Below are 22,528 nucleotides of genomic sequence, written 5' to 3'. Positions count from 1 at the left end.
ACTGATCATCCGCAGCATTTAAGAGCGATATTTCTACGTTGCCGACACTACAAGATAAGACTCAATCTGCACAAATGTGTGTTTTGCGTCAGTTCTGGTCGTTTACTTGGCTTTGTAGTCTCTAAGGATGGGATTCATCTCGACCCTTGCAAGGTTCAGGCAATCATTAATTTGCCTCCACCTTCAAATTTGCTTCAGATTCAGAAACTCCAAGGGAAAGCAAACTTTCTGAGGAGATTCATTCCAAATTACGCAGAACTTGCTAAAGGTTACACTCATCTTTTGAAAAAGGATGTACCTTTTGTCTGGGATCAGGTAGCGCAATCTTCCTTTGATGCTCTGAAAGATTCTCTAGTAAAAGCATCATTAATGTATGCCCCAGACTATCAAAGAGATTTTAACCTGTATTTGGCTGCAACGGATACGACCATTGCGATGGTTTTAGTTCAATAAATCGATGGAATTCAACATCCTATATATTATTTGAGTAAAAACTTAAATGATACAGAAAGTAAATATTCTTACGTTGAAAAACTAGCGCTTGCAGCTGTTCAAGCGATTCAAAGATTTCGACATTATGTCCTCTTTCGGAAAACTACCATTTTGTCAGATTGCAACCTCATGACTTATATACTGTCACGACAGTTGCTGGGGGGAAAATATTCAAAATGGATAGCGATCCTTCAAGAGTTTGATCTGGAATTTGTAAAATCCAAATCAAAGAAAGCTCTAGTTTTCGCAGAATTATTATGCGACCTCCCATCGTCGTCCAACGATGAAACATCCGAAGAATCAATCGTGGACGAGAGTTTGTTTCTGATATCTGCAAGCAATGAATGGTATGGAGATATCATAATTTATCTCCAAACCCAAAAATTCAGGCCTAACACCTCTCACTCTGAATAGAAACGTATACGATACCAAGCCAAAGACTACATGATCGTCGGTGATACGCTTTACCGTCGTGGTATCGATACAGTTCTGAGGAGGTGCCTTACCCATGAGGAGGCCGAAAAAGCCCTGAATGAGTGTCATTCAGGCGCGTGTGGGGGGCATCAATCTGGATATGCAACAGCACAAAAAATCTTACGAGCAGGATACTTCTGGCCAACCATGTTCAAAGATTGCATAATCGCAGTCAGAAGTTGCCATGCTTGTCAAATTTTTGATAGCAAAACCAAAAGACCGCCCGCACCTTTACAGCCAATAGTTTCTGTTGGGCCTTTCGCCAAATGGGGCATCGATTTCATGCAATGTAACCCCACCTCGACCGGGGGGCATGGGTATATTATAGTCGTTGTTGACTATTTTACCAAATGGGCCGAGGCGATGCCTACATTGGATAACACTGGTGAAACAGCTGCCCTTTTCTTTTTCAATCATGTAGTCGCCAGGTTCGGCGTACCACAGGCTATAGTTACAGATCATGGATCGCATTTTCACAATCACATGATGGTCAAATTAGCTGCCAAGCTAGGGTTATCTCACGACAGCTCTACCCCGTATTATCCGCAAGCCAACGGACAAGTTGAAGCAATCAACAAGGTCCTGAAATGTATGTTGCAAAGGATGATTGGGGTTCATAAAAGAAGGTGGCATCTGATCCTGTACTCAGCCTTGTGGGCTTACCGAACGTCGGTAAAGAACGCGACCGGGTTCACACCTTTCCAACTGGTGTATGGCCTGGAAGCAGTCTTGCCAATCCAGTGCGAAATTTCGTCGCTTAAACTCGCAATTGATCTCCTCCCCGGAACTTCAGAAGAAGAGGCTCGTTTCTTGGAATTAATCCAATTGGATGAAACCCGCCGTGACGCCTCTTTGGCTAACGAAGCCCATAAGAAACGAGTCAAGGCGCAGTTCGACAAAAGTGTCAAACCCCGTGTCTTCTCAGAAGGTGATTTGGTCTTGCTTTATGACCAAGAATCCGATAAATTGGGAGCAGGTAAATTTAATTCCTTATGGATGGGCCCCTATATTGTTAAAATGGTGTTAGCAAAAGGAGCCTACGAGTTAATGGATTATGACGGAATTCCACTGGCGCAACCCCGCAACGGGTTGTACCTCAAGCGTTACTATCCTTAAATAGTAACCTGTATGCTTTTGTTGTATTTTGTTTTCGCTAAAGTATTTGTTTTGGTCGAGTGATCCAAAATTTTCATTTGTTGCAGATGTCAAACCTTCTGGAGACATGTGTTGGATATGCTGATGGAGCGAGTCGTAGTTCGCGGAACCTATCCTCCGCAGCCTGGGCCATTTTTGATCCAAGCGGCGAGTTAGTAAGTTTCAGAGGTGTGTGTATTGGGCAATCAACGAATAACATCGCTGAGTATAGCGCGTTGATAGAACTACTCTCTGATGCCATCAACCATGGTATACGCCGACTAATTGTCAGGCTAGACTCACAACTCGTGATACTGCAACTCAATGGTATATATTCCGTTCGCAATCCAGCTATTTATCGCATGTTCCTAAGGGTTAAGATTTTGGAAAGACAATTTGATTCAATTCAATACCAGCATATTTCCAGAAACTTAAACACATTAACCGACTCATTAGCAAATTATGTGTTAGATAGACATTTGCGACATTTATAAAAAGAGACACATCATCAATGATTGTACATATGGATCATATAACTCAACCAGAATAAAACTCGAAAATCAAAATATATATAAGCTGTTTATCGTTCATACATAATGTTCTGTAACCAAGACAAAATCGGTCATATGACCCAAAAACTCAAAAATGCTAGGGGGCACCCTAGCCTAGTGGTGCTCATGATAGCACGTCACGGCCTGTGCAATCATGCGCAAGAGACGAGTCCATCGTCTAGGCACACCAGTAGTATGTCGCTGCAACTGTAAAGGTAACTCATCAATCCTCACATCGGGAATGCCGAGAGTAAGACTCTCAACCTGCTCCTGCACAGCTGTAAGAGTCTCTGCCACATCAAGGTCGCGGAGAATAACCCTCCCAGCAGTCTCCCCTGCTGGGGCAGCAACTAGCGCTTTCGGGCGAGCTGCTGGACGAATAGGACCAACATCTGCATGCACACATGAGTTTGATTAAGGTCTTGATAGAATAAAGCACAAGGACATTATAAATAAGAACAGTAAACAGTAATATGGTCAAAGATTTTACCAATAGCGCCCCACTGTTCGCCATCCGGTAACACCAAATCCGGATCACCTCGGAAATCCATGCCAACATATGGGTACTCAGAATAGACCATCTCCTGGCGCTCGAACCACCTGAAGAAGGTATCAGTGAAAGTAATCTGAGATTGACCAGCATGCCTAGACATGTGATCAACCCATCTCTGCATGCGTGGCTCGGTAGGAGAAGGCAAGTCGAGTGCGATATACTGAGGCTGCATCAGTGGTATTTTCTCCAAGGCAAAGGCAGTCTGAATAGAAACATACCCAAAGTTCTTCAGCTTCCTGTCCTTTACCTTGGTCAATTGACTTTTCATCTGGACAAGTACTGCATCACACCAGTTGAATACTTTCGGTTGGAGACACTCCAAGGCGTGCTGCACATAAGATCTGTTGGCAACATGTAGAGATGCGCTACCGGCCATCCTACCAATAGTATACAGAATGGACCTGAGAGACCTGTCAGTGATCTCACGGATAACAACCTTGCCGTCTCTGCTCAGCAGGGAGCCTTCCCTGCAATACTGGCGGACATAATCTCTCACGGAGTCATTCCCCCGGGCCGAACCTGACAAAGAAATGGGGGCACCCCGCCTTGACAACCCAGTCAAGAAGTAAATGTCCTCTATGGTCAAGGGGATGGATTTTCCCCTAATCTGGAATACTTGGTTGATGGGATCCCAAGCATCAAGCATATACTGCAGTAAAGAGATCTGTGCTCTCATGCTAGAGATACGGAAAAACTTCAGCAGGCCACAGTTCCGCAGCACGTTCACCATGACAGGGTCATGGAGGGCAATCATGTCCTCCTCTTCATGTTCTCGTTCTCGCCATGTAAGGGACATTTTGCTCAAAGATCCCTGCAAAACAAACAAGAGAAAGAGTAAGTTCCTGAATTTGATGAGAAACTGGCAAAATTTCATCAAAAATTGCGCATAGGACTGTTTTTCTGAGATCAGCGCAATGGACAAGTGTCCTACCTGCGTTGAAGGTCAAACTACCTTAAGGCAACTTGACATTCAGCGCAGGTTTCGAGTGGACTACCTGCGCTGATGCCAGAGCGCCCTAACAAAACCCCAGGGGCTCATGGGGGCAGGAAAACAGGCACAAAATGGAAAAAAGAAACTATGAAAAGAAAGAGCTAGAGTTTAGCTCCTACCTGGTCCAGACGGCGCCGAAAATCGTCCGCAGAATCTCCCGGAATCAGCTGGTGAAAATCAAGGGGGAAGAGGCACCTCCAGAGCTCCAACAAACCAAGTTCAAATGAAATGGTAAAATGAGAGGTAAAAACACCTTTTAATGGATTTTTACGTAGTTCAAAGCAAAATATTAGGGTTATAATCTCATTTTCATGCAAATGTTATTCATTTCTAACAAAGTTTGATGCAGCAATTGAGGATGCAGTACTATCCTTGAAAAGGGAAAAGCTATTTATGGTAAAAATCAAAATTTGACTATATATCGAGCAGTTTTAGCATAAAGTTCATGCTCGTTAAAAAATAAATGCAAGTCCGAGCAGTTTTAACGCGGTCTTCATGCTCGTTAAAAAATAAATATAAGCAGTGAGCAGAGTTTCCTCCAGTGTTTAAGCTCATTTTTAACTAAAAAATGAACCTATCCCAGTAAATAACCACTGTGAATGTAATTTATCAGCCGTGAAAGCCTTGGTCGTGTTTGCACCTGCCACCTCCACTTTTCATTTGGCCGATCGTTCACCTCCATATGATTGTTTACCCATTTTGAGGAACATCTGCGAAGAGTGATTTCACCTAGCCATCCTTGTGATGCTGCCGTGATTGGAAAATTCCAACCTGTACCTGGAATTAGTTGCTAACCCTGTTCATCACTCGTTCCTCAAAAGACGAGTCTTCTTTAAGCTCTTTTCAATTGACTCGTAAAATATGAAAAGATTGCCGAGTTTTGGCCTTCCAGCTCGTTAAAAGACAGGAAGAGCTATCCCTCCTCTAGATTTTAATCTTTTTGGACCTGAGGGATTATTGCACAAAAAGGTCGAGCGCTTGTTTTATTCGGCTCGTTAAAATTATCGAAAACTCATCCCTTCTATATTGTTTTATACTTTTTCGGACTTAAGGGATTAGATGACGAAAAAGGAATTTTGGAGTTAACTTTATGTACCTTTTCAGACTCTCTAAAAATGAAAAGGACCGAGTTATCCTTGTCGTTAGACTCGTTAAAATTATTAAATAGCGACAAACTTGTCTTTAGACGAGAACGAGTTTCACTATCGCTAAGCTCGTTAAAACATAGCGATGGGCTTCCCCGAAGGGCAGGTTATAGAACAAGCATATGTTATCCTCCTCAAGCTTGACAAAAATAAAGAGGTACTGGTCAGCAATGACTAGGGAAAAATTGGGAAAAATCAAGAAAACTTTGATGGTAGCAGGTCGCTCTTGAACATGACACTTTTCCTCCGTACCACATTCGGGTTGGGTTGTTTCATTCACCGGTCACATCACCATGGTCTCGCCATACCATCCATATTTGGGGTAATGCTACCAATCCATCGCATCAGTGTCGCCATATGTTCAAGAGAAGTCGTTCAGAAAGAGTCAACCGGGTCCCATCCACTGCCATACATTATCCTTCATCCATTCATGACCGCCACCCTGAATCATATGTCACAGATCGTTTTCACCTCCATTAAAATCATTAGCTCCATTCCGTGTCACTGATGTGGGATTCATCAAGGCCCTCCTTTGACGGATCGCTTCTTGTCGACATCAGCTCATTATCCAAGAAGTTGATCTAGGAACAACCCCTTCAGTACTTTGAAGCTTGCATGCCTCAATGGCAAGTTTCTCACTTTCGGCGACAGGTATACATCAATGACCTTCGACCAGAAGATTTTGCGTGGTTTTCGACACCAAGTCCTTTATTCACACCACGTGAATTGTACTGCAGTACCTTGAGGGTCATTATCATTATCGGTGATTCCTCTCGCGCTTGTTAACGGTTTACATCATTGACCGGTAATCAAGCGATGTCTTTCCATGTTCGACTTCAGTGCAATTCTCACATGGATCGACTTGTACTTAGAGTGAAGATTGAACGAGTTTGAAGACCCCGGATCTAGTTTCATCCATCGGGCTGCAATATATATTCAGGAAAAATAAAGACATTTGACATGTACATCATTGCAGTAGATGATCATCCTACTCAAAGGATGATAATTTCACCAAAATTATCAGTCTACCATCAGACGATCGTCTGTTCTATGTACAAAAATGAATTTATAAAGCTGAGCATGGGAATGCCCGCCTCAGCTAGATCATGAAAGCAGTATGAATCATAATGTATTGTATTGTATTTTATTACAGGTCTCCTCCCAGCAGATGGATGAACTTCGGACCCTCCTGGATAAAGCATTTCACCCGATAAACGGCCTCATACTTTAGGGGGCAACTGTTATAGACATTTTTGTGCCTTACAGCATGAAGCATGAAATGTCCATAAACTAAGGGATCCAAAGTCCCTAAACATGCTGTTCCTCCCCCTAGAGGAACAAGGCAAACTAACCACAACAATTCACAGAAGTTCTCCACCTGAAAACACTCAAAAACAAGCCAATTCTGGATCATGTCAACTGCTCCACTGAGCATCTGCGCTGAATGTCAACTGCTACATTGGCTACCTACGTTGAATGTCAACTCCAACACTAGCTACCTGCGCTGAGCGAGTTTGGACATGTGGCAGAGTCATTCCTCAAGGTGTCAATGCCCAGGAAGCTTCCAAAATGACACTTGCATCAAGGAATTCGACTGGTGATGAGTAAGAGGTTCCAAATCTCCAAGTGGAAGCAAGAACCTCCAAGTGGACTCAAGAACTGAGAGAGGGAGAGGACACTAGTCAGATCTCAAGCTGACTCATCCTCTCTCCAAATATCTATATATGGATCTCTCCTCCATGGGATCTAGAGGCTGGAATTTAGTAATTGCAAAGAATTGTTGTTGGTTTGTGGCTGGAAACATTGGGTGCTTAATGCTTTGAAGGGAGCTGAAGAAGGAATTCCATTCTGCTGGGAAGGAGATGCTAGATTGGAGCCCTATGGGTTGTATCTTTTCTTGAACCCTGTTACTTATTAATAAAGCTATCTTGATTCTTTCCTATATGCTGGTGTATTTAGTATGATTTCATTAGTGTATTTGATTTGCTTCTAATCCTGAATCATTTATGAATATGTATATTTGCCTTTGTATTGTGTTCTTCTCTTGTCACAAGTAGCTGTTCTCTTGTCACAGGTAGTTGTTCTCTTGTGATCTCGTGGGATTCAAGTAGTTGTTCTCTTGAGCAAGCAAGGAGACAAGTAGTTGTGGACACACAAAGAGAAGAGGATCTAGATCGAGGGACAACCGGAAGACAACGGTAAGTCTGCCAATCTACCCTCTTTCACATTTCATAAAGGAAGAAATCATGATAGCTGTATTCGTTTGTTGCTAAGGCGCTGTCACACCTTAGGTGGATAGGATCGTCCTGCATAGGCATTTTTCCCCACAACAGCTGACCGCAGAGGTTGGGATATTTGTGGGGTACATTGATACGCCCCACAAATATCGTGTGTATTTTCCAGACAATGGTAAACCTGTTGTGCGATGGGATATAAAATTTCAGGAGAAAGCCATGAAGTGTTCACTTGAGAGGGAGCTACACTTGCATGCAGATGAGGAGCTATTAGTTCCTAAGGATGAGCTTTAGGACATGGATCAGCCACAGGACGAGGTTCATGGAGTGGAAGAGACCACTCATGCAGCGCCAACCATCAGAGGGCAAAAGCGCTTGACAGAAGCTGAGCGACTGGCTCACGATGCAGAGAAAGTTGTAGGACCACCTACAGCCTAACGCAGGCAGAGACAGTCACCTGATTGGTACACTAGATACATGGCTCTTATGAGCAAGTGTGTTGTGACTGAGCCATCCTCTTTCGAGGAAGTTGTGGAGGATCCCGCATGGGTAGATGCCATGGTGGAAGAGTATGATTCTATTGTCAGAAACAGTGCATGGGAGATTGTTCCTAGATCGGAAGGGAAATCAGTTGTGGGTTCGAGATGGATCTACAAAGTTAAGCAGGCAGCTAATGGGAGTGTGGAGAAGTACAAGGCAAGATTTGTTGCCCGAGGCTTTTCACAGATAGAGGGGATCGATTATGAGGAGACCTTTGCACCTGTCGCAAGGTATTCTTCCATACAGATGATTCTTGCTCTCTCAGTACAGATGGGATGGCACATTCATCAGATGGATGTGAAGACTGCGTTCCTCAATGGAGTCATTGAGGAGGAGGTGTACATTGAGCAACCTGAAGGCTTTGAGGTCTTCAACAGTGAGTCGCATGTGTTCAGGCTCAAGAGAGCACTGTATGGGTTGAAACAAGCACCACGTGCTTGGTACACAGGGATAGACATCTATTTCACTGGACTTGGATCCTCCAAGAGCAAGGCGGATCCTAACCTATACCAGATTGTGGTGGAGGGTAAGTTGCTTATCATTGTACTGTATGTAGATGATTTTATTCTAACGGGTGATGTGCTGTTGATACTTTCATGCAAGGATGATCTTGCTAAGGAGTTTTAGATGAAGGACTTGGGCCTCCTTCATTATTTCTTGGGATTGGAAATTTGGCAGCGCAGTGGTGGACTGTTTGTTTCTCAGGGTAAGTATTAAGGAATTTAGACTTCTGTGATCCATAACATTGTTAGAAAATCTTCGGCAAAAATCACATAATCAATCTTTTGTCGACGCGTTTCGAACCAACCAGTGTGGTTCATCGTCAGGACAAGTTGAAGACTAATTTGGTTCAGCTGGTTTAAATATAGTATGCAGAGATTCCAACGGCTATAATGCCAACGGCTAATTTTGACCAAAGGTCCAAGTCAAACCACAATTATATTATTAATATTCTTAAAAACCGCTAAAACAAATAATTTATATATTAAGGGATTTCATTTTGTTATTGTAATAAAATCATCTATATAATTAGTAATTCAAGTATTATTAAAATTAGTATTCTTGGTAAATCTTTAGTATTTAGTTACAATAGGTAAATCCATATTTAAAGAATAAGTTTTTTTAATGATAGAATATAGTAAATTGTGTATTAATTTAATACTAATTGTTTAAATCTAAGGTCCAAAGATAACCCTTATTGTATTATTTTAATCAAATTAGCCAAAAAATATTTTATGTTTATTAAAAGATCTATATAATATATAAGCCCAAAGTTTATTAAATTAGTATTCTTGACAAATCTTTAATATTTAGTTACATTAGGTAAATACAAAATTAAAGTATAATAGAAAATTGTGTATTAATTAATTGTTTAAAGCTAATGGTCCAAAGGTGAACCCTAATATATTATTATAATTAATTAAATCCAATTGGCCCATTCTAAAATAATTTATGTTTATTAAATAATCTATATAATTTATAATTACAATATTTCTAAATTAGTATTCTTGTTAATCTTTATTATTAAGTTACATTAGGTAAATACCTAATTAAAGAATGTTTATTAATAATAGAGTATAGGTAAATTGTGTATTAATCTAATATTAATTGCTTAAAGCTAATGGTAAAAAGATAAAAATAATAATTTATGTTTGTTAAATAATTTATATTATGTATAATTCCAATATTTATAATTTAATATTCTTGTTTAATCTTTATTACTTAGTAACATTAGGTAATTATCATACTTAAAGAATATGTTTATTAGTAATAGAATATCCAACAAATATAACTAACTTAAACTCACTCAATATTATAGGTATATCATATAATAAAATCAGATTATTATACATAAGAATTTCTTATTTATTATTTGACATAAAGGTCATTTTCCAACTATATCACTTTCTATAATTAATTCACTAAAAAGATATCTAAGCCACTTAGGTAAATAGATTATTACTAATAATCCAATATAAAAGCAATAAATACAAATGCAAAAAAATAAAGATCTAATCTGAAGGAAAATACCCCATAGAATTAAACGGGATAAGCCCGAAGATGCTAGAAATTAATAATCCATACACTCCATACTAATAGGATCGCCAGAAACACACCAATGGAGACGGAGGACAGGGACCCTAGGACCTAACAAAAGGGGAATGAGGAGGCTAGGAAGACAAGGCTGGGACCCAGCAACTGCTAATCTTCCAACCATCATCCCTATTAAGATTGTTCGGCCTTTTCTCAATCTCCAAGGCCTCTCTAAACTTGCGATGGTGAAAATGGGCTACTTTTGCAATGACTTGAGCCTCTTCTATACATACATGATGCATAGTCTTCCCCGCATGCTCAGCCAGGGCTGAGGACTTGGTCCTACCATGCCTTAAGTCCGCCGAATGCTCGCTAATCCGTTGCTTGGTAAGTATTCTCAGGAGATACTGGAGAAGTTCAACATGCATGGCTGCAAGCCTGTTGATACTCCACTTCCTGGAGGTTGGAGGAAGGAGGATGCCACTTCGGCAGAAGAAGTGGATGCCACTATTTATCGATAGTTGGTGGGGTCGCTTATGTATCTGGTCAATACACGACCTGATATATGCTATGCAGTTAACCAGCTTTCACAAGCTATGGCTAAGCCTACCAAGCTCTTCTGGAAGGCGGGTAAGCATGTATTGAGTTATTTGAGAGGCACATCGGGATATGGATTGTGGTACAGATAGGAGGATGAGGTGAAGCTATGTGGCTTCATGGATGCAGATTGGGCAGGGAGCCCAATGGACAAAAAGAGCACATCAGGAGGGGTCTTCAGTATTGGATCGACATCAGTTTCTTGGTATAGCAGGAAGCAGAAATCCGTGGCACTCAGTTCAGCAGAGGCCGAGTATATGGCAACAAGTTTGGCTGCATGCGAGGCTATATGGATGAGGAAGATTCTGGTCGGTTTGTTCGGTTCTCATTTGGATCCTACTGTGATTTACTGTGATAACCAGAGTTGCATTAAACTCTCGGCTAATCCTGTATTTCATGATAGATCTAACCATATTGACATCAGGTACCATCATATCAGAGATTGTGTGCAGTGGAGAATCATGTTACTTTCATACATTCCAACGGAGGATCAGGATGATGATATTCTGACGAAGGCACTCACCAAGAGAAAATTCGAATACCACCGAGGCAGGATAGGGGTTGCTGATAATCCATATCTTGTTGAGAGGGAGTGTTGAGATTGCAACAAGATGATGGAGCTTAGTGGAAAGGAGTTGTCTTCACTAAGTGGGCCCGCAGGCCAAGTATGGCGCAAAGTCTATTTTTGTATCACAGCAGGAATGATCACAGCAGGAATGATCACAGCAGGAGTGATCACAGCAAGAGTGATCACAGAAGGAGTGATCACAGTAGGAGTGATCAAAGTCTATTTTTAGACTGGCTATCAAAAATAGAAAAGTCAAATATTATTGTCTCATAATAATATTTAGACTATAAACTTTATCTTATTCTCTTGGAGCACTTCAGTTTGAGCTACAGATGTGGCACATGCAGCTGTCAAAAGGAAATACGCTTTCTTTATGGGTCAGTTGAGTTTTTGCATGCATGACTTCAATTAGAACTCAAGCAGTTGAGTTTGGTGGAGTTGATGGAGTTGTGTTCAGTTTGACACTAGTTGTAATTAGTCTAACTAAAAATAGAATAATGATGAGTTTTTAAACTAATTATTAACTCATAATGCAACTAAAGAATACATCAGTTAACTCAGTTGCATGTTAGTGCATGTTCAGTTCAACAGGGACAGGTGTTAGAGGATGAGATTGCTATCAGCTGTGACTATAGTTGTGCATGAGGATTTGCACAAGAAATGTATTGAGTATGCCAATGAGTATTGCGTTGATTTTCCCAGTAGAATAGCATGTGCTCACGTGATTTCCAGTGTGAGTGATTCTCAGCAAGTTTGTGCAATAGAGGCAAGCAAATCAGTGGACCGGATTTGAACTTGTGACTTGTTTGAGTCTGAGCTGGTTTGTGTGTAACAGGTGGAGATAGTGCTGGATACTTGTGAGAAGTATTGACTATCTAATGTTACATGTTATCAATCATTAATATACAGATAGTGTGGGGTTTTCAGCTGTAAGCTTTCCCCGAGTTACATACTGTGTTAATGTGTGCATGCTATTGATGCTTTATTGTTATTGATACTGCTAAATTGATGATCAATGTAGAGGAGCTTATGTATTGTGTATGTATTCCGCAATAGTACATGATCAGGATAATCTCCATTGAATATGTGTTTATTATTCAAAATTTCTACAGGAGCCCTTTACTTTGACCAAGAGAGATGGAAATGGTGGTAGTGGCATGTGAAATGTTATCCCAGGAACATAACTTCACACATGTTCTCAAAATCCCTTTGTGACCTCTTTGATAAAGAATCTAATGTTTTGGGTTGTCTTACTAAGCTCTGAGAGATAGGCACAGTAAAAGACTACATTGCAGCCTTTGAGACATTGGCCATCTGAGCAGAAGGTCTAGGAGATGAATTCTAATTGGAGTGTTTCATCAGTGGTCTCAAAGAAGCCATCCAAGCACATGTCAGGATGAACCACCCACCTACATCGATAGACACTTGCACAAAGGTTGTCGAAGTGGAACTTGCTTTAGTTGCCCAGTCTACTCATCTAAATTTCGTAGCCAAGGGTCATCCCACCCAGGCTCAAGGCCCTACCCAAACACTTAAGGTTCAAAATGTGTCTCCAGCAGAAATGGTGGAATGACAAAAACAAGGAGATTGCTACGACTGTGATGACAAATACTCCCTGGGGCATAAATGCAAGGAACCCAAATTCTTTCAAATGGATGTTACTGATCACATCTCATCTGAGGAAGCCCCACCCCTTGGGGGTCCAGAGGATGAAGCTGAGGAAACCCAGCATGACAATGATCTCACAGCTACGCCAGATGAATGAGTTATCTTGCTACATGCTTTGGTAGGAATTTGTGTGCCCCAAACTCTCAAAATCAGAGGTTTTCTTAAACATCGCCCTGTAGTGGTATTGATTGATAGTAGCAGCACTCATAATTTTATCCATAAGCGAGTCGCCAAAGTTTTTCATTGTTTTACAAGGGAAGTCTCTAATTTCCAAGTCCTTATTGCTGATGGGAGGACAATGAAATGTGAAGGCTACTATGAAAATATTAAACTTCATATGGGAGACTACCACCTAAATACCCACATGTTTGTGATTAATATGGGTGGTTGTGACATTGTCATGGGTGCTGAATGGCTTTGCACACTAGGCCAAATCACAATGGATTTCCAGGAGTTATATAGGAGCTTTAAGCAGAATGATCACATTCCTACACTACGTGGACTCCAGGTAGGTGCTCCTACTATCATCAACTCGCATCAAATGGAAAAGTTGTTGAAAAAGGGCCATCATGGAGTCATTTCCCAGTTTAATGCCATCCAGGCCATAGAATCCACTACTCTTCCTATTCATTCTAAGATGCAACAGGTCTTATACTGCCACCAGCAAGTATTTGTCAAACCTAAAGATCTTCCACCCTCTAGAGGTGAACATGATCATAGCATCCCTTTGGTCCTAGGGGCCCAACTACCTAATGTGCGCCCATATAAATATCCTTTCACCCAAAAGAATGAAATTGAAAAAATCATCAAGGAACTCCTTGAAGCAAGTGTTATTCATCCTAGAATCAATCCTTATTCATCACCAGTGGTCATGGTGCTCAAGAAAGATGGAGAATGGCACATGTGTTCGAACTTTCGGGCCCTCAACAAGCTCACTGTCAAAGACAAATTCCCTATTCTGGTTGTTGATGATCTTCTTGATGAACTACATGGTGCTCAATTCTTTACCAAGGTAGATCCTCACTCTGGCTATCACCAAATACGCATGAAAGAAGAAGACATTCCCAAGACTTCTTTCCTAACTCATGAAGGCCATTATGAATTCTTGGTCATACCATTTGGTCTCTGTAATGCTCCATCTACTTTTCAAAACCTCATGAATCACCTGCTAAAACCATATCTTTGAAAATTTGTCCTCGTTTTCCTTGATGACATTCTCATTTATAGCCTAACCTAGGAAAAACATCTTCAACATGTAGAGCTGATCTTGCAACTGCTCCGAAATCACAAATTATTTGTCAAATTGTCCAAGTGCTCTTTTTGCGTAGAAGAAGTTGAGTATTTGGGACACATTGTGGGTCATGAAGGTGTCAAGGTTGATCCCAAAAAGATACAGGCAATGCAATATTGGCCCCAACCAAAAACTTTGAAAAGTTTGAGGGGATTCTTGGGTCTCACTGGCTACTATCACAATTTTTTCCACAATTATGGTCGCATTGCTAGACCCCTCACTAACCTTCTTAAGAAAAATTCATTCCTCTGGACTAATGCATCACAACAGGTGTTTGTGGCTTTCAAACAATCCATGTGTTCCACTCCAGTATTGGCACTACTAGACTTCACAAAATCTTTTGTGATTGAATGTGATGCTTCAGGTACTAGTATTGGTGTTTTCTTAATGCAAGAAGGTCGACCCTTGGCTTTCACTAGCCAACAACTGAGTGGGAAACATCTGGGTCAATCTACCTATGAGAAATAAATGATGGCCATCTTACATGTAATAGATACCTGGTGACCATACTTATTGGGGTGGTGTTTCCAAATCCACAAAGACCATCAAAGCCTCAAATATTTTTTGGAGCAACGTCTCTCCTCACCACAGCAAAATAAATGGCTGGCCAAAATGTTGGGATATTATTATGAGATAATTTACAAGAAAGGGCATGAAAATGTAGTAGTGGATGCTTTATCACATCAATTTGAGGATGAAATCACCCTACTATAAATATCTCTTCCGATACCAGATTAGATTGGAGAAGCCTGCAAGGAATGGTTTTCACACCCCTCTCTCCCAACTTATTAATAACCTGATATAAGATCCTAATTCCTCATTCGGCTACTCTTGGAAGGATGAGATTCTTCGCTGCAAGGATCGAGTAGTTATATTGCTAACATCCACCCTCAAAACTCACATTTTGGCAGAGTTGCACTCATCTCCCACTACATGGCATGCAATATTTCAGAAGACTTATGCTCACACTCATCGTTCTTTCTTTTGGACAGGCATGAAAAATGACATTCTTACTTTTGTAGTTTAATGTGATGTGTGTCAATGCCGCAAAGGAGAAACAATCGGGTTACTAGGAACCTTATAGCCATTGTCACTCCCTACCTCTATTTGGATGGATGTTTCCATGGATTTCATTATTAGTCTCCCAAAGTTGGGCAACAAATCCGTCATCATGGTGGTTGTGGATAGAATTTCTAAATATTCTCATTTTTGCGTTCTACACCACCCATTTACCCCCACTTTGGTGGCTCAAGATTTCATGGACCAGATCTTCAAACTGCATGGCATGCCAACTTCCATTGTGTTCGATCATGACCCGACTTTCACTAGCAAATTTTGGCAAGAAATTTTCAAGCTACAACACAACCAACTCCAACTAAGTACTACCTATCATCCCCAAATCGATTGTCAAACTGAAGCAATCAACAAATGTTTGGAGACATACCTATGATGCTTCACTTCAAAAAAGAAGCATCAATGGGTACAGTGGCTACCTTTAGCTGAATGGTGGTATAATACTAACTATCATGAAGCAACCAAGATGACTCCATATGAAGCAGTGTATAGCCAACTCCCACCTTCACATATTTCTTATATCCCTAGATGCTCTAAGGTGCAAGCAATAGATCAACTCCTACAGAACCGTGTCACCATGCTAGCTCGTCTCAAAGATAATCTCCATCAAGATCATAATCAAATGAAGAAACAAGCAAACCAGCATCATTCAGAGCACACATTTCAAGAAGGGTATCAAGTATTCCTATGGCTGCAACCATATAAGCAAACCTTGCTCAAAGAAAAGGGCTTCCAAAAATTAGCTCTAAAATTATAAGGCCCTTATCAAATACTTCAATGCATTAGGAGCAGTAGCCTACAAGTTGGTCTTGCCACCAACTTCAAAAATCCATCTAGTCTTCCATGTATCATGCCTCAAGAAAGTGGTGGGGAAAAACCGTAGAATTCAAACCAGTCCACTTGAATTCGTGAGAGACATCTACATAGTTGCACGATCAAGGAAGTCCTCGTCAAGTGGAAATACACCTCTCCAGAAGATGCGACCTAGGGACCAGCCATTATTCTTCAGTAGTTTCCGCAGCTTCAGCCTTAAGGACAAGGTTGCTTTTGATGGGGGAGGGCATGTTAGGGTTCAACCCTAACCCCTTTATTTATGTAATAACCCCAATAGGGTCAAGTCATAGTCATATTTAGTTAAAGATTCAATAAACCCGTATTAATAATTGTAAGTGGTTGACCCGCATTTAAGAAAGGGACCACATTTAGTTGCAAACACGCCATAATTAATAAATAAAGTGGTTAACCCATGTTATGCAAAGGACCACTTGTCATTAGGTTGTTGAAGATCATTTAGCTATAAATAGTCGTAGTTAGAAGGGAAATATCATCGAGTCTTATTTTTTAATCGAGCTCTGCTCTGTTGGAGGTTTCCCCCTCAAAGAGGAAAGTGAAAATTGAATTTATCTCTGAATAACAAAATACTTTCTATTTTTCTCATTTTATTTTGTGTTCTAGGTTGTACTTATTTGCATATTTGTTATTCTATAATTTCTCGCAAGTCAAGAGCATAATACTTCCACTTTACATTACAGTTGATTTAAAATATACATGGCGCATAATAGTGATGTGGCCTTTGAAAAAACATGATATTACTTGACATGACACTGCTGACATGGACTAGCTCACTGAAGTGGCAATGTCAAGCCGTTGTTACTGCTAAGGGATAGATGTTTTCTTGGATGTTATTTCTCTTCTCCTCCGCATAGCTTGGCGGTACGGGGTCTTCAATGATCTTTGGTCTTGAGAGGAAGTTGCATACATGTTCTCCTTTTGCTTGATCTTGATAGGTTTCTTTTTCCATCCATCTGTAAGTGATTCTTCAAGCATGTTTCCTCCTTCTTCTCCTTCTTCTCCTTCTTCTCCTTCTTCATCATCTCGCCATGATCTAATAGTGTACGTGTTCCTGAAATTCACTCATGATGGGATGACATCAATCGAAAAACTCCCTAGTCTAAGACGATGCATTGTTATCCATGGACTGAGCTGGGAAAAGGGCCCAATAACTATGCATTGCGCAGTTCCAGGTGATAGGGAGGGCTTGATCAGTGAGACTACGCAGAGTGTAGCTCATGCTTAACTGAGGAACTTTCCAACATAGTCCCCACTGGGGAGATAAATTATGTAGTGGCCACTAGGAGTCAGGATTGCGCAGTTCAGGAAGATAGTGGTTGATGTGGGATGAGACCCTGGGAGACAGATCTACATAGTTTCCAAAGACAAGGAGAACTAGTTAACAGAGAGGCATGGAGGAAAAATATGTGCAATTCTTGAGGATAGTGAGCTCTAGCTAAGGTAGGACACTATGGGACACCTTTGCATATTTATGTAGGCCAAGGGAGATTGGTCTCTCTGTGCACTATGAGATTCCAACAAGAAAGGGAAAGGCTTGAGCATTGAAAGTGTGAAATGCACCATTCAAGCTGGAGTGGAAGGAATTGCTACGCAATTCTGGGAGTCAAGGAAGGTTGCTGAACTTTAGAATTGTGTAGTGCAACTTCCTCATAGGACAATGACTGCACAATGCATGGTTCTAGTCAGTAAGGTCACATCATTTAGAGTTGAGGCCGTGTAGTGCGCTACTTAGTCGAGGCCCGATGAAGCTGAGTTTCCCGGTCGGGAAGATTTTCTGAAAAATGGCTAAGTGAGGGAGGAAGGTGAAATTGTGTATAACTTGCACTTGCGATCACACACTTATCATACTTTGACGACGCGATCGTGTAGACCACTGGAACAACAAGATAAAGCATTACCCTTTAAGTGATTGTCCTATAACACGAAGTGACAAGTGCGACACTTGAGATAGACTTCAGGATGACCATGGAGACACTTATGCGATAGTGTTTAACACTTTGTGTATGAGTGCGAAAATTATTTACATATCTAAGACAACTCGAATACACAAAGACCAACCTTCGAAACCCCCAGAAAAGTTTCACAAACATGACATAACGGTCAAACATTCCAAAAGGGGATAGTTGGTCCAACAAGAGAAAGGGGGCAAGACCCTTAGAGGAAACATATGGAATGACTTTTATTGCTTACAACCATGCATGTCACTGAAGACATAATGATACGGCAATGATAAGTGGCCTTCATGCTACACTAAGAGGTGTATTTCCAAATATATTCTTTGTTTTCCATACCTACCCTCCAAAGGGTTATGCATCAGATGGAGTCTTCATGCATCCTGATATTACGTCATACCTAGGTTCCTTGGTCTTCTTATATAATGGCTATATTTTCTCCTCAACTTCTTAAGTGTCATCTAGCAAGTTTTCCTTATCATCTCCTTCTTCATAATATTTTCATAGCCTAGTAGAATTCCTATATCTGTAATCCACTCATGACAAGACGACATCAGTCTGATAAACCCCTAGCTAAAAATAGAGCACTTGGATTCATGAACTGGGTTGGGACGTAGTGATAGGTCAGGGTAGAAGGCACAGTGACTGCGCAATTATGTTGTTCAAGAAGCCAAGGGTCAAGCTTGATCACCGAGACTGCACAATGCTCAAGCCAGACTCATGCCAGACTCATGGAATTTTCTGCACATTCCTCAATGAGGGAAGGAATTGCACAGTGGCCACTGAGAGATAAAATTGTGCATTTTAAGCCAACAGTGGTTGTTGCAAGATAAATCCTTGGGATGAAAAATATGCGCAATTTCAAGAGGCAAGTTAGAATGGGTAGCTGAGATGCTTAAGGGACAAAACTGCGTGGTTTCTAGAGACAATGGGTTCCGGCTAAGGGAAGGACACTATAGGAAGCCACTATGTAGTTTTGGATGCCAAGGGAAGTTAGGCTTTCTTCACATTACATAATTTCAACAGGCAATGGAAAAGCTTAAGGGTTGCAAATGCGAAGTGTGCAGTTCAGAAAAGCTAAATGAGGCTAGGTTGCTAGGAAAACTCAAAAATTTTGCCAAGTGTTGGATCAGTGGAACTGATGTGAACAGTGATATAACTTGACTATGATCAAACACTTGAACACTTAGTGATACAACATAGACCATCCAAAACATATGAAAACATACTTCGCTTAATGCAACAACATTTGTGGAAGCTTACGAGAAGTGTGGCTCCAATGATAGACTTTGTGAGGATGATGGCGGCACTTGTACAATAATGCATGAAACTTTTGAAATAAGTGCCAAACATGTCTATATGATGAGAAAAACCCATTTTCACAAAGATTTCCCCTTGGATAAAAACAAACTTCCCTTTGCATGACAAATGATAATCCCCATGCACGAAGATGACACATACTATATAAAGATAAAAGCATGAACGAATCTTAAGGTCGAAGAATGGAGCTTGAAATCATCAACTTACCAATAAGTGACTAAGGAACGATCAATCGCAGGATCGACAGTAGGCTCCAAAATTCAAGTGTAGGCCAAAATTTTGGAGGTTGTTACAGCCGCTACAACATGTTTGCAGAGTGGTAGAGTAGGTTTTTCTTGTGATTTTGTTTAAAACTTCATGAGAAGTTGCAAATATACAACCTAATTTCTACACCTCTTCCTTTGGACTTGAACATTTTCCATAGCATAGGAAATAGAGTGAATAAACCTCGCCTTCTAGTTGGGTTTTCGCCCATAAGGGTTTCATAGGGAAAATATTTGTGCCTATTATAGATGGTCTACATATTTATTTCTATTTTCCATTTCTCGCACTTCATCTAAATTAATTAATTAAGCATGAAAATCAACTAATTAATAGGTTTGGAATCTAAGGAAGAATTAACATTGAAGGTTTTAGTTATATTATCATATATGTTGTGAAAAATTGTTCCCCTCGAATCTCCACAACAATTTATTAGATCAAACAACATGGTGGTTGTATGGTTAGAATGTGATTATCTTATTTATCTACCTTTGTTGCCCCCTTTGTGCAAAACAATTAATTAAAAAAAAAATTCTCATAGATAGTACTCCATAGTATCCCTTTTATATGACTTTCTAAAAAATATCATTATTAAGTCAAATTCCATTAACATTTATACATCTTGGAATTTTTTCTATGAGATCTAGATATTAGTGCCTTCTAACAATATCTTGGTTGATTGGTCGTAGTATGATTTTTCTTTCTTCTAGCCTTCCTTAATCCCTCTACATAAAAAATAAATAGATTATCTTAATAACGGTACTGCATTATATCATATTATATATATGTTTCTATAAATTCATATTATAAAGTTAGATATACATTAAATTAATGCATCTTGAAGTTGTTTCTATGGCCTAAATATTTCTCTATATAAAAATTACTATCCCACATCGATTACGAGATGTAGTCCATGACAACATATAAGCTCCAATATACCATGATCCTATACCATTGTAGGAAAGCATAAGGGCATGATGCCTCTTACTAACATATTGGGTGACTAGTTATGATGTGAGTATGCTTCTTGTTTTACCTTCCCCCTTACCCATGGATAAAAAATAAACTATACTTTCTCACTAATTGCTAGTCCATAGTATACCTTTCACATTCCTTTCTAAAAATCCCCATAACTAAGTTGGATACACTAAAAATTAGTGGACCTTGGAATTGTTTCTTCAACCTAAATATCACTCAATACAAAAAGTACTCCCCTGCATTGGTTAAGATAAGTATTCCATGGAAACATATATGCTCCAATATTGGGGGTAGCCGCAATCCTTATGCCATTGGGGGTAACCACAAAGAAGTGATTCCTACTACTAACATATTGGTTTATTAGTTCTAGTGTATGTACGCTTGCTCTTTGGCTTTCTGTATTTCCTCTATGAAAAAAACTAATAGTACTTCATAATATCCTTTTCACATTCCTTTCTATAATTGGCCATTACAGTGTTGGATAAACCAAATGTTAGTGCATCTTGGACCTTTTTATAAAGCATAAATATCTCTTTACATAAGAATTTCCATTCCACATTGGTTGTGAGAAGTGCAAATGTTAACATATAAGCTCCTATGTTAACCACAAGGGAGAGGTGCCTCCTCATAGTAATATTGTGGTTTATTGGTTGTAGTGTGAGTATGAGTACTCTTGTTCTCGTCCTTCCACACTCCCTCTATGAAAAAAATAAAAAATATCTCATTGTGTTACCCAACATTAATTGAGAGGAGAAGTCCATGAAAACATATAAGCTCCAATATACCATGATCGTTATTCCAATGGGGGAAGCCACAATGAATTGTGGTTTCCTAATAGCATATTGGTTGATTGGTTTTGGTGCATGTATGCTTATTGCTTAGCCTTGCTGAATTTACATTTTCCAAAAAAAAATTCATTGATAGTATCCCATAGTACCCCTGTCTTATACAATTCTAAACTGACCATTTCTAAGTCAGATATACCTACAATATAGAATATTGGAATTTTTATATGGCATATGTATCTCTCTATACAAAAATTACTATGCCACATTCATTTAGAGCAGTGATCTATTAAAAATATATGGTACAACATGTCATGATCCTTATTACAAAGGGAACAACTAAATGGAGTGATGTGGCCCTCCTACTAATATATTACTTTATTTATTGTGGTATGAACTTAGTGTTCACCATCCCCACTTCCCTATGTGCAAAAGATTAATACAATATCTCACCATTAGTAGTCCACATTACTACTTTAACATGAACTTCTAGAATTTCCCATTACTAAAATAAATACACCTAATATACATTTATCTTGGAATTTTTTATATGAAATAAATATTTCTCTATATAGAAGTTATCATCACATGTTCATTGAGAGAAGTTCCCTAAAATGACATATAAGCACCAATATAGCATGGTCCTAAGAGAATGGTGGCAACCACATAAGAGATTTATGCTTCTTGCTAGCTTATTGGTTGTAGTGTGAGTGTGCTTGATGTTCAACGTTCCTCACTTTCTCCATGGAAAAGCTTAAAAAAAAACCTTTGATTGGAAATAACACATAGTACCCCTTTTATATGCCTTTCTAGAAATGCCCATTACTAAAATGGATAAGTTAAGCTTCCATTTTTCTTGGAACCAAGACCTAAAACATAAATATCTCTTTATACAAGAATCACTATCCTAAATTGGTTGAGAGAAGTGGTGCACAAAAACATATAAGGTCCAATACCCCTTTCACATGCCTTTTAATAATACCCATTACTAATTTGGATACACCTAACATTTTCATGTCTTGGAATTGTTTTTA

The sequence above is a fragment of the Pinus tabuliformis genome, chromosome 4_2 (assembly GCF_031772625.1).
Source record: "Pinus tabuliformis cultivar Carrire ecotype Pingquan chromosome 4_2, CPIR1, whole genome shotgun sequence".
NCBI lineage: Eukaryota > Viridiplantae > Streptophyta > Pinopsida > Pinales > Pinaceae > Pinus > Pinus tabuliformis.
This window is presented reverse-complemented; position numbering follows the sequence as displayed.